Below are 14605 nucleotides of genomic sequence, written 5' to 3'. Positions count from 1 at the left end.
AGGTACAGGGAGGAGCGAGAGGAAGATAAAGAGAGAGAAAAAATCAAAAGGGGAGTAAGGCACAGGCCCCCTGGGGCCATGGATGATGGGGGGAGCGAAGCAGGAGGAGATCGATGACTCTTTGAGGGCACAACTCAGGTTGACTGGTTGAGAGCGAATGGCATGGGGGCGTATCCGAATAAGAAATCAGAAGAGACACACCCAGCACCAGCCAGTGCAGTACACTGGACTTGGCTACGGTCGCTCGCACGTACAGGGGATACCCCAGAGTTGGGCTGATTCAAGAATGTATCGCTACGCCGTGCGCTGTACTCTTTTTCCCATCCTCACAGGTATCCTTCCTCTTCCTCTCTCTTTGCCCAGTGCCCTGCCTTTTTTCCTCAGCATGCATGCCATGCCGGTCAGATCCAGGGGTAGGACAGCAGCAGCGCAGCAGCCGTGTACCTACCTAGCTTTTTCCGGTGCCCTAGCCAAAAGCACACTGTGCATGCATTCCTTTCATTCTTTCCCTTTCTCCAGTCGTGGCCATTGAAAAGTACTCGACAGTAGGTAGGTACACATCTACATCAATCTCATCAAGCACACGCACGTAAAGTTTTTGGATGTTTGGAAGAGACGATTTTAATCCGCTACTGCCGAGAGTAGAGTTCACATTCCCATTCCACGACCATGCCCAACCAATTGGATAATTCTCGGAAAGGCTCGTTCGAAAGCTTAGGTGGTTAGCACGCGCTGATGTATTTGGGCGGAGAATTCAATGATTGACCAGACGTAAACAGTTTTGTAGATCTCCTTAGTATCAGTCTACGTATGGATTGTGTATTGCAATGCATGAGGTACGGTACATGTGACGGCCACATGAACCTATGGAGCGAGGCAGGTCATGTACAGTAGCAATGGATCTGAGCCAACCCCGTTCGTTGGGCGAGCATTCGAGCTGCCCAAGACAGAATGACAGGTATGCTAGAAGGAGTTGGGAGGAACCACCGCGACCGTTGTGCTAGGCTAGCAGGTGCGCTAGGTACTGGTCTGGCACTGCACACTACGACAACTACAGTACGACACTACGACACTAACTGCGACACCTCCCCAGTGTGGTACTTTTCCGCCGTCCAACTCGCTCAAAGAATACCTATGATCCGGATAACGTGCTGATGACTAGAGAGTGGGACCGTCGCTGATGGTTCCAGGAACAAGCCTCCTAAGGAGTAAGTAACCTGAGCATATGGCGATGCTCCATGAATGCTATTGCCAGCCAGGGCTTCCAAGTACATTGACCAAACGGATATAGGTGGTGCGACAGTGGGAGGCGTGTCTATAGGTACACACAAGAGACTCCACTGACATCCAACAATGACTTCACCACCCTATATTGGGTGACAGCGCAATTACCTATAGGTACCCAGCCTATGAATTGACGTGTTCGTCATTGGCGCACCTGTCCGCCGCGTTTTTCCCAGCCAGCTCCCGTGCCCAGGGTCAAAATCCCAAAGAGCGCAAAGTGGTAAAATTGGCGTTTGATAGGTACTTGGGCAGGAGCGTACGTACCTCTGGGCGTGAGTTTGGATGTACTGCAATAAGTATTCCGAGTCAACAATGCGGCAGTAGTTCGCATTCCCGCTGGTCTGAGAGAGAAAACCGAGCATGGCCCCGACCGAGGCAAGGAACGAACAGACAGGGCGGCCGACTATCGAGCTCAATGCACCTACGTAATTTACGTTTGCTAGTAGCCATCAGGCCCAAACAATCAACAACAAAGGCCAGCAAGGAGAGCAGTGTGCATAACTGTGCTCTTCAATTTGATTTGTATAGCTATGTGTATGCATGTATATACATCTAGCTGGCTCGACTTGCCGAGTATACCGTACGCGGGCCCGGATTTGATCTACCACGAGCGCGTATCCAGACCGCTTGAGATGTACGGTTTGTATTTTTCTCTCGCGCGCGCTCGCTCTTTCTTTCTCTCCCCCTCTCTCTCTCCCTCTGACCTCCTCTAAACCTGGGTCCAGAGACTGGGGGAGATGAGAGAGATTGCAAGATTAAACCCGAATCCAACCTAACCCAGATGCATGTGGCAGGTGGGGCCCAGAAGCACCTAACCCTACCATTGTACCCAGTACCGAGCAGATTGGTGTCAAGCAGAATCACAATGAATTTGGCCAAAAACCTGGAGGCCCATCGACCGTAGCGCATGGTCATATGTGTGCCAGCACATTATGAATGCCTTGTTATTTGTCCTTGATCGACAATACCGTTGAGCCACACAGACACACACACACACACAGTTTGACAGTCGTCGACTCATCTTCTCCCCCTTGACAGAATATCATACCCCCCTGGGTCCGATAGGGCTCGAGGCGCAAGTCTAATCTTGAAACCACGGCGAGAATGGCGAGCGCATTAACCCAATCCGCCCACACATAGCAGCATCACGATAAAAGACCGACCAAGGGCAGCTGGAACCGTACCGTCGCTTCGAGAAGAAGTGGACAGTGTGACCTTACCTCTTGTAACCTAAGCTAATTGCGAAACAATACGGGGAGTGGGCTGCTCTGGCGATCATCCGGCCGTCGGAGAGGCTCCATCTCCAGTCAATAAGGGCAAGAATGGTGCCACTGTTTTATTAGGTCGCCAACCTTATTGCTGGCACTCTATCAGGGACACAGCAGGTAAATTTGATACTTTGCTAAGAAAAAAACCCATCGCGCCTGGCTGAGCTCCTTGCCCGTTCTTCCGCACGCAGGGCAGACCATACCGGGGAACAGCACCATCCATGCCTGATGCCATCGCAGATGGTGAAATCTGGAATGGGCAAATCGCCTTACTACAAATGTACAGGTGCTGCGCTAGGGGACCAGCTGACAGTGAGCCGGTGGTGACGGCATCATCCGAGAACCCGTATCCGTCAGTGCTCGCCCATTCATTCCGTTGTTTGGCCTATATTCGCCGTCCTAAAATAACTGCCTACACCCTGAGGGCCTCTTCACAAGCCGACATTGTGCTGTGGGTGGGCACCAGGGAAGCCGTCGAGCGTCATGTTCTATCTAATGCCGGTTGAAACTGCTTGTACCTCTGGCTGCCAGGTCAGGAAACTGTCGTGATGAGTTTGTCTGTCCGCCTTCTGATCTGGCTGGGTCGGGAACGAGCCTGTTGTCGCTGAAAGCTTCATTTTGTGTGAACGAACAGACAGGACGCTCTGTCAACAGTGCATGAACCCATTAGAGGTCAGCCGTCATTTCCCCAGACTCCCAAAGAGAGTCTTATGAGGAAACCCAAGGCTCTGCGATTCTGCTAAGGTCCTCATTTTGTTTTGTTCCGCTACCTACCTCGTTTTTAGCACGGCAAGACAGACTGTGAGGCAGCCTTCTCTCCCCACCCGTCAAAGCGATCTACCTTGGTTTCCAAGCGCACGCCTATCCTTATTTGCCATGTGTTTCGCAACGATTCAGAACGACGCACGCACGACCGGGACCCGGCGTGTTCATAATGTCCCGAAAATCGTATGTCTGTCTTGATCGCAATCTTGCAGTCTTGCAACCGTCTTACGCCGCAGCCTCCGGTACGGGCAGTTACATGCGATACCGAGCGCTGAAAGGCAGTACTGGTACACGCCCTTGGGTCTCATTCGTCGGCACAAAAGGCGATGGAACATGTTCTGTGGCCTATCTGAACGACTGTTTTCCAACTCCGCATCATCAGATGGGTAAAAAGGCACGGTGGCAGGGATTCTTCCTATAATTGCAAATTGCAGTTGGTCAGCCGGGCAATGATTGGCCGAGGCGACCTGCATTAGGAAACACCTGGAGGGAAGCGTGGACTTTCACCGCCCAGCCTCATTATTGACCCCAGACAGTCGTCGCCGCGCCGCTACAGCTAGTGCTGACCGGGTTGTAAACCAGTCTGCTTTCGTCATTGCCATGCCTCAAGGTCAGCCTCAACAGCGGGCTTCGCAGGGAGAAGAGTACCTATGCCACGAAATACGACGCCGAGCAGCCAGCTTGACGAATTGGCCATATTGGGACTTTGTGCAGACCATATGGACGTCGCTATACTCTTGGCTCAATATCAAATCTCGTGTTGTGTTTTGCACCCTCAGGCTGGGGTTACATTAGGTGAGACCAGTGATGTGATCCCAATGCTTATTAATTGGATGCAGTTCTTGTCCCCTACCTGCTTCGCCAATACCACAGCCGCCGTGTGCGCAATACAACTAGGCGATTGGCGTATACTCTCTCTCGTATGTGGTTCTCGACAACAACGAGCAGGGGTCAGAGTGTCACGAGGACAGTTTCTCGCATGCGCGGAATGGCAGCCATGCCAGGGCAAACGTTGCGGTATTATCAGGGGTCTCAACCAATCAGCGACTGCCGTCAGCAAGAACATACCTACCGTTTGTATGTTTTTTCGAGGCGACTAGCGGCCCATACTATTGATCAAAAGCCGTCGCGATGCGGGCTGTTGTCTGGCACGGTCCTTATCTTTGCGTGCCTTCGGGATTTCCTCTTGGAAGCTTACCGAAATGATTCACGGCGACGAGTGCATGAAACAACCTCGACTGCCAATAGGACCAGTTTCCGTCTTGCATCGAAGGTATCAGCCGGCTTCCCATCATTTGAGCAACGCCCGAAGTCGCACCAATCAGCAGCACGACGTCCGGGTTGCAATTCTCATGAGTAGAGGGCCATTGGCAGGGCTATCAAGAGAGGAGGGAAAAGTGGTTGCAACGTGAAGCTGCAAGATGGAGCAATCCAGCATGTTTCCGAGTTGACAAGTCGTGAACTTGAGTTCTATAGCACACTAACAGTAGAGTATAGCCAAGGCAGATGCTGAACCTAACATCAGTGGGCCTTGAGGGAAGTACTCCTACCGTGTGTCAGGCACAGCGGCGTGCTCATTCGCAGGATTTGGAGGGGTCCGGCTGCCCCCATTCCCCCATCCCCCCAGTCCCCCAGTCCCCCAGGAAATAGTCTCGTCATATTGCATGCACACGTCATGTCAAGAACCGCAACACCGCTCTGATCCTAGCTATGATCGTTTGATCCCGAATTGCACCTTTCACGCTGCTCAACGAGCCCGCTGTAAGGGCAAGTTGCGATATATTGATCATGAGTATCCCAGGGAAGCAACCGCCTGTTCTCGGAATTGGTTTTCAACCGGTGAGGCTCAAAGTTGACTCTTGAGCGGCCAGCTCATATGACTTGCATACGAGCTTGCCCGAGCCTAATACGCCTGTGCGTCTATCTTGGCAGGCCAGGATGATTTGTTGCTAAATCCTTTTGCTCTGTATACTACCACTGCATACTACTACGAACACACATATGCATCATGCGCACGGCAATTCATTTTGATACTTTTCAGAACCGGCCGGCCAGCCAGCCAACCAGCTCGGCACTTTCTCCCTATCCTTACTTCTTCCTTGTTTTCTTTTCCCTGTGAGAATGCGCGCGCAACGCGGCGCCTTGCCGTGTACGTTGTCCGGCCCCCAGAGGAAGGTCGTGGTACGGCCAGACGGCGCGATGGCCTGCAAAGGTACCGCTGGATACATCCAAGCCTCCTCCGAAGCGAAAAAGATCCGCTGCGGGATGGCATCGCCCGGCTGTTCCGCGTCCAACTTGCAGCCGCATGCTGCAATCGTGCAGCTGGGACATGCGTATCATGGGCGGAACTGCTCTGCGTGAATGGCCCGTTGGCGAAGACTAAGCTGCGCGAGTGGGAGAACAGCAATTGATTGACGTCCTCCTCACATTAGGTACTGATCAATTGGGATCCCACGTAGCAATGTGGTACCCAACAGCAGCAGCAGCAGCAGCAATAAGGCACACACAAGGTTTGGGATTTGGCCGGTTGGGGGCGGGCCATCACGGTGGTTCGCAATGTCGCATCGCGCACCACCCCGGTCCGTCGATCGGCGTGAAGCTTCATGATCTCGACGCTGGATGCAGCTTAGCCGGCCAGTTGTCAAAAGGCCGATCCATCTGCCAAGGGGAATACTGGGAATACTGGAGGCGTCCCTTACAAATTAGGCACTCTCCCAGGTCCTGCTTAAGCGAAGCAGGATCGTCCCCTCCCTCTCTGTATGTACATTACATGTAGGCCCCGATCGTGAACAAAGCCGCTGCCACCACCCGCTTGGTACGATTGTGTGTCCTACCGTACTACTTCTGCAGATCACCACCCATGGGCGCCTCAATCATCATGGTGGTGGGTTCCTTTCGGGCGCAAGGCGCGGCTGTGAGGGTTTTCGCGTGTCCATCATCTCTGGCCGTCCTGGGCAGGCAATTGGATTATTAGTGTCATATCACCCCTCATCCTGCACGTCCCGACCGCTCGCTGCTTGATCATGATGGAATATTGGGCTACGTGATCCGTGGACATCATATGGACCACACGCAACTCGATATCTGCATGCACTGCACCTACATACGCAACTGAACATGCACACACATAAAACCATATCTGGCTCAGCCATAGAATTCGTAATGGCGACGCAACCTGTCGACGTCATCCGTGAGCTTGCGACTAATAGCATAGCTACATGTATGTCTGATAGAAGCTGCAAGCCCTTTGCAGACCAATCAAAACTGTACAGGAAGCTGTTCCTCACGGGAGGTGAAGATTATCTCATGAGGGGCAGACAGGGCAGAGACGGCTTGAGGGGTTCTTGCGACCCGAGCATACCGAACATTGAACTCCAAATTGATGGGGACCTTTTTGGGCATCCATATAAACGCCGATCCGTTACTATATACTCCAGTCTATACTACATTCTGAAACAGTCGCCTATCTGGCCGCGGCACCTTGCAGTCTGCCATCGTTGATAGTTTTCTTATACACCCCTAACCTTACTGTGAGGAGGGAACAAGGGTGCCCAGACACTTGCAGCCACCGGGACAGGAACCTGCAGGCAAGCTGCGAATGATGATGGGCGGGCAGCGGAACTGCTGGGAAGCCATGCCGGGCGGCCGCTGTTCGGACAGGATGGCCTGACCACCTCCACCACTCTACCTTGGACGCCGGAACTCGTGCACATGTATGCAGATTTGATGTGTTGTGGGGAAGAAGAGACGATCCGAATACCAGGCTCTCACGATCACAAAATGGGGTGGAGCAGCTACAGTTTCAGCACCGACGAGCGACATTCCGAGTCGGGCTCGTGGCTCGTCATGGCGCGCCGCAAGATAGGGGGATTGACAGGAGGCACGAGAGAGAGAGAGAGAGACAGAGAAAAACCTTGAAAGCAGGTTTCTGGTTTCCCGACAGGACGGAAATCAAGACCAACCAGGCTTGGAAGTGAAGATGTCACGACGTCGTTCGTTTCTCCCCCATGTTTCTGCTTCCTTTTACCCCAGTCCATATCGGCGCGGCAGAAGCAAATTCAATCTCGAACTGGTGAGATAGGTACAACACCAAGGAAAGATCCGTGTGGTTACTGATTGCAAATTCCGACTACTGCTGCAATACATCATCCCCCCCTGGTCCACCTAGGCTGGCTTCCGTGACGTCCATGGCACGCGAATAAGACTTGGAGCTCCATACTTCCTCATCAGACCACAACAACGGGTAACCGGCAAAAAGTCCACCACCAATTGATTTTTCTTCTCGCCCTCTCGCCCTCTCTCTCTCTTCACCTTCTCTAGTAGTGCATGCAGTTCCCGGGTGGATAGACCGCCTATGTCCGTATCTGATATTTATCTCTCTATCGAATCCCAAACTCCACGCCTTATGGGGGGCCAATGGAGCAATTGATCAATGATGGCTGGCAGGGGGTGGCATCTATTATCAATGTGCGGCCCATCCGCCCAGGGAGGAGGAAGCGCATCTCCAATCTCCAATGCCACCGTGTGCATTGTGTCGCCCGGGACGGTGTACAACGCAGCGCCGGGGCCGACAGGGGGTAAGGAACGTTCCATCATTACGGCATGGAGAAGAAAAAGATGGTGTTCTTCTAGAAGCCAAAACTGGGGCCCTCATCCAGCTCGTCGGATCCATCGGTGCTTTGCATTTAATGTAGGTAATCTGTAATCTGTAGGTAGCGATGTACAGGTGATATCGCGCCTCTCTCTCTGTCCATGCGAAATCATGAAAAGCCTGGCATTGGGTTTTCATGTTTATGTTTCGCAGAGTACACACACAGGTCAATACACACAAGTAGATGCGACAGTAAACCAACAAGCGGTGTGGGTTGCGGCCGCAGGCCTATACGAGCGATCAAATGAAGGTTCTCAAGTGAGGAAGCCGGTGCCTTAGATGTTGCGCTCCGCCTCACTTTTGATAAGACAGGACTGACTTTGCTCTGTGGCTCTCTCCAGCAGGAAAAAAAGGTATTAATAGACATTCTAATGCATAACCGGCTAGCGCTATTCTCAGCTGCCTGCATAGCCGCGCTCGTCAAGCAACCAGCTGTGACCCTGTAACAGCCAGGAAACCACCGCCATGGTGATTGCTATTATTACCTATACGAATGAGTACGATGGGAGGCTGTTGTATCAGGAATGTCATCCTGTTATTTACACCAAATCAATTACTGTACATTCGATCCTCCGAGCCTGCGGCATGCACGTACAACTAGATGGGAAAGATGCATTGCAGTGCGTCTATCCACGGCGGGGGCAAGGGTCTATCTCGGGTCCGATGAGTCCCTCAGTCCCTCCACCAACAACTGCATGGCTGGAAATCTCCAGTTCACCAACACACACACACACACACACGCTCTCTCTCTCTCCAAAACCAGGGTAGGTACACGTATGCAGACGGGCAGCATCCATCTGCACGTCAACATGTCACCCCCAGAGCCAAAACCCCTAGATTAATATAACCCCGACCAACGCAGTTGGGCCCGCGCATCAGATAAAATCCCCGTCCAGCACGCTTGCTTCCCTACCTGGGGGATTATGTAACGGACACGCACTCTGATAATAGCACTCTGCCAGGTTAGGCCTGCTCCTCCAACTTCAACGTTTCAATGCTTTCCTCCTCAAATGAACGAGTCCAATTAGCTGATGGATGGGCAGCGTACAACGTGCGGTCTGTCGTGCATTGCACCAAATCTACCAAAATCCGCAGCCGAGTGAACTATCGCTGGGTGGGCTCGGCTCGGCTGCTTGTCACGCGATAATGGCGGCACCGACAAAGACCCAAAGGTCGTTTTCAGCGAGCGAACCAGTGTCGCCCCTGCTTGTTATCTCTCTGCATGTGCCGAACGGGCGGCATCTACTGTCTGCTTCGTACCGTGTCGATCACTCCAAGATAGCAACGAATTGGTGTTCGCGCATGCATCTATAAATTGGGCGTGGATGCCCGGCCATATTAACAGGTCGCGGGGTGATTGCAGCAGCATGCGGTTCGATGAGGAGAGCATATGCACGATGCCTGGCGCCTGGCGCATCCGACCCCTTTCAGTCGTCCACTGGACTGCGCTCCGGTCTGCTGCGTTGCCGGGCTCGGTTCCCGAGAGGGCGGTGTTGTCGCCTTCGCATAAACTGCTATTCACTTGATCATGATATGGCTTCGACGGAGGGCGATGCGATGCGATAGTAGCATGCAGACTGCACCACGCCCATTCTGGAACTGCGCGTCCTCCCAAACGGGGAAATGTTGCACGGCTCGTCGGTGAGACTGACCAATCTTCACCGAGAGCCGCCTCACTAGGTGCCTTGTCCTACGCGACTAGTCGCTGCCATCATCGCCCCGGGGATTCTCCAACGCTATCGCACGCATACCACCCTTTTCGCCGCAAAAGCAATAGGTAGAAGGCCGGCCAAAATGCCCCAGTTGGGGTACCTGACCAAAAGATACAGTGTAACTGTCGAGGTCCAGCCTGATCCCACAGACATGGTTTCATGCTCAAGCACGCCGCCGTATCTGATCTGCACGCGCTGCTGATAAGAGGCAAGAATGGCCTCTGTCTCTCTCTGCCTGGCTAGCAGCAGCATCACGCAATCAGCATCGTCAGCATGGCTCGCGCAAAGTGAGTCAGCAGGGGCAATAACATGATATGATCGGTCATTATACGGCCATTGGTACGCCACGGCCTACGTAGCGTACTAAACAAGGCCCCTTGCAGTCTGCTGCAGCTTCGCGTCTTCAGCCGGGATGAGGTTGATCGCCCGGGCTGGCTGGTAGGCCAGGCAATACAACCCCGTCTGGGTATCTTGGAGTATCGGTACCCCAGGAGACAGAGCCGCCCTACAAGCGGCAGATCCCATGGCATGCATAGACTATATGGCGCTGACCATATGCGAGATATCAGAAACATGGGCTAGGATGTAAGCGAGCCCATGTGTGAGGTTACGGTGCTAGATCCCTCGGGATACCAACCTCATCAGAGTAAATTGCCAACGAGCTGCTTGCCCAATCGAAAGCCATGTCCCTCGGCACATGACCGACGTTACGTTGGGTCAAGTTTGGAAAGATCCTAGGCCTGCGCGCTTCGTTCCCTCGGGGAGTTTGTTTCCCTGAAACGACGCAGGGACTTTTGCGTCGGTTACGGTACCAGCGAGTTGGTACGGCTGCCAATACCAAGCGCACTCAAACCCGGCACCCCTCAATGCCGATGGGACAGCAAATGCTACCTACCACCGCTCCATCGCCTTCCTTCTGAGCCGGGGTAAGAAGAGCTACTACTACGGTGCATCAGCACTTGACCAGACCTCATCACTTCTCACATGTTTGCTTGACCGCTTTGTCATACGCCGTCGCGGCCCTTGTTCCCCTTTCTTTCTTGCTTCGTCAAAGCATCGCCAGTCAGCCATGTCTGCAGCAGGTAGATGCATGCCAGCGACGAAGTGGATTAGGGTCGTCACGCGCTGCTGCGACCGCATCCAGCTTGCACAGGCGCGCCAGGTGTGAAACGTGGTCTGCGATGCGGTCATCATTCCATCAACGGTTCCATGCAGATGACTGGTCCAATGGATGGTTACCTGGCCCAATCCGGTATCTCCAAAGCCCCAGGAGCTGTGTCCGCCCGCTCCTGATTTGAGCTGGGGGAGGGGTGTGCAAGGGGGGGCTGTCCACTATAATATGTGGATGGACAAGGCCATATACCGAGACCGCCGCAGATGTCGGCCGTCTTAGCCTACAGCAACGGCGGCATCACGGGGCCATCTAATTCGGGACCTCGGCTTCCGATGACTCTTCCTCCTGTCCTGAATTCGCTCAGTCATTCCCATCTATCTATCCTGGGGAATGGATCCTCTGTCTGCGTCAGGAGCCAGTCAAGCGGTGCCAGCTTGCAATGATTACATTACGCCTTTTTTGCTGGATGACAATTTCGCTTAATAGCTCCGGACCAAATTGCTGCTTCAGGAAGAGAGGAAGAAGCACCATTATTCAGCACTCTATCTGTCTCTTTTCTCCTCTGACTTATTATCGGGACTTATCGATCGCAGAATGTTTCTCCGTAGGCGGCACAAAAGCGGACGCCCGCTTGTGCACATACAACAGCATGGAGAGTTTTGCAACATCTAAGTAGCTATATTCCCACTAATTGCTTATATCGACTTTTGCCTATCTCGGTTACACCCACAGACAGGCGACCAGAGACGAGATGGCCATGAATGACCTGTCACCCAAGCCCCCCCTGGTTTCTTGACGGGTGCTGCAGGGCAAAGGTAAGCCTCATTCACCTTGGTCTAAATATGGTGCTTCCCTCCCTCTTACCCCCCATCCTTGCACAGAAGCCCAGCCACCTAGGGCAGTCGTTTCTGGGGTAATGCAGTACGACGCCAGCCTGGATCGCTTTTGTGTAAGCGCTTGGGATGCCTTTTGACCCTTGAGGGGGAAGCATTACTAGATTACTACCTTGGTAGGTGTTACATATGTAGCTGGCCTAACTGGGCATTGGATGATACGATGATGGTTCTTGTATGTAATATATCGTACCTTATCTCCGGGCTTACCTTGATTTTCCCCTCACGCACTCTTCCATGCTTCTATTGACCACACCTCCCTCCTTCGAGCTTGGGGGTGGCTGGCTGATCTACAAGTCGTCCCAGAACGGCATAACTCTCCTTGCCCCCTCCCCCCGACCTGAAAGAGATATGGCCAGCTCTTGTTTTGGGCGGTGAGCAGGACCGCCTACATATGCAGATGGGAACTTCTATGCATGCCAGTGTCTGCTAATCGAAAATCCGAATTGGTTTATTATTGGTAGGTAGCAAAGCGGAAACCAACGTGCCAGTCAACAACAGTCTACATACTGCAGAACCCAATGCGAATCCAAGATGTTGCTTAGACGGCTATCGATAGAATGCTCATATATCGCACATTGGTGAGGTGCCAAAGGGCGTTTTGATGAAGATAGCCTGAGGAACATCAGCGGTGTTGTAGCATGGTTGGTATCAGGCCTAGACAGCAACGTTATCAACGATGGCTGAAGGGAAAGAGTAAGCCCACGGTGCTTCGAGCTCGCCAATTTGTCCCAGCAGTATATTGACCCATCTCATGGTGTTAGTTTCAACAACTTCTCGCCCCGACCGGCATCGTTGCGCCGCTGACACTGGACACCGGACCCTTGGGCATGTTGCTTGATGCACGGAAGCGATAGTTCTATCCAAGGTGCCAGTCAACACACACAATCTACGGCATTATCCTTTTTTTCAGCTCTCGTCAGCTGGCGAGGTAGGCCGAGGCCGATCTGGCTTCGTGCGTGCGGCTAGGGTGGGGTTATGCGTTGGCTAGAGTGTGCATATGTGTGTGTGTGAGCGTGTGTGTGGATGGATGATAGGTGTAGATGTGTGTGTCTGTGAGTATTAGTAAGAGAGAGGGGGATGGGTGTGGAGGGCAGGTATGTGACTGCGTAGAGGATCTCCGTTTTAAAGATCAGTGTAGTCAGTAGCATGTTGTCACTGTGAGATCAATGATATGTACCCTCTTCTTCAAGACCCGTGGTCCTCTTGCCTCTTTCGACTAATGCCATTATCTGGCTGATGATAGCTCGACGGCGCGAAGCATGATCGCCCTTGTCGCATGAGGCCCTTCTCTGGGCTGCAGCCTCCTTTTTCCTATCTCACCCCTCCGGAGAGGAGAGGAGAGGTAGATAGATGTATTGATCCTTTCTGCAGTGCAGAAATGCAACGCTGGAAATAAACACACGGCGGCCTTTGCGACTGACTGCTGGAGAAGGGGCACCAGAGTAGTTTTGATTGCATACGCGTATATGTAGAGCAGGGCATCTCTTTTTCACATTGCCACCACATGTGCATGCCCATGCCCGCGGCCCAATCAGCACTCGTCGACCGAGACTCCGGCGCAAGCAATAAAAGCATGCCGTAAGACGCCAGGCTACATGTGTATATGTGTGCTTGCATTCTGCACCTCTCAGCCTGGTTGCCTCTTTCTGTCCGCCTTGCCGGTCTGCTCTCTGGTTGGTTTGTTGGTTGGTCTGTCTAGCAAGCATATGGACTTGCTTTCTCTCCCCCTCGCTCGCGCGCCCTCTTCCTTGCAACTTCGCCCGCCCGGCCGCCCGCTGGCAAGCCCCCTTGCATATATTTCATGCATACATACTTACATACGCGCGGGGTCCGTGAGCGTCTCTTCCCCGGAACAGCATAGGTAGCTGTTAGGCATTCTTTTCTTTTCCACCCCTCTTTCTCCGTGTCTCAGCAGATATTGGGGCGAAGGAAGGAGACTGTCGGAGTGCAAAAAGTGAGGGGCTGCGTTTGAGAAGAGGAGAGGAGAACAAGGACGGGGGATGCGCGCGAATCGTAGACGCAGACGTAGACGCAGGGTGAGAGGGGAGAGAGCAGCAGCGGTAGCAGCAAGAAAGGGCCGTGCCGGCCGAGAAAAGCCGTCTGGCCGCCCGCCCGCCCGCCTGAAGCATGCCCTGGGCTTGTGGTACCATGCAACGTCACGACTCCGTCACCATCTTGGCAGCGAGGAGCAGGCATCATCAGAACTTTGCAGTATCTGGACCCAGCTCGAGCTCGATTGTGGTTCTGGTACTTTTGCGATAAAAGGCGGGGGTAGAAACAGATGGAAAATGCTACCCCGTGGTTATTGCCGATTCCTTTCTTCTTTCTTTTTTTCTGGTCCCTGAAGAGTTGGCCGCGGCCCTTGGTCGGCCAATCACGGGATCGTGTGTGATGTTGCCTCTGTGCTCCCGTTGCGTGTAAAGCTCTGTTTGCGGTAGTCCACGTGCCATAACCGCCTAGTCCCCTATAGCTGTTCTTCGTGGTCCCTGTGACCCCTGTCGTGGAATAATCGATGCTATGACCCTTGGACGATCGGGTTGATTAAAAAACGGGATGTGGTGGTACAAGGCGTGATAAGGCAGAGACAGATTTAGTTTCCCTTGCAGATTCTGTCTCGGATGACGCGATCGACACTTATGCTTGTCTCTGCTGCGATTTTTATTTTTCCTGATTCTTCAGCCAGTAACTGCAGTGTGCCGGGGTCGTAGGTTGCCTGACAGGTATTGCTAACTGCTGTCATCGCAGAGAAAGTGAGACTTTGTGGCCCCTCGACCCGTGTAACTTCCGCCCTTTCACTCATTCATTCATTCATGGCCCATATCATGACACAATCGCATGTTTCGGAAGCCTCCGTCTGCCCCCGGAAAAGTCGTAGGGAGAGAGACACGGCGTGGGCATCATGAGAGGCTTGGCTT

The sequence above is a fragment of the Apiospora hydei genome (assembly GCF_038363865.1).
Source record: "Apiospora hydei strain CBS 114990 chromosome Unknown utg000009l_segment0_segment0, whole genome shotgun sequence".
In the NCBI taxonomy this organism is placed as follows: domain Eukaryota; kingdom Fungi; phylum Ascomycota; class Sordariomycetes; order Amphisphaeriales; family Apiosporaceae; genus Apiospora; species Apiospora hydei.
This window is presented reverse-complemented; position numbering follows the sequence as displayed.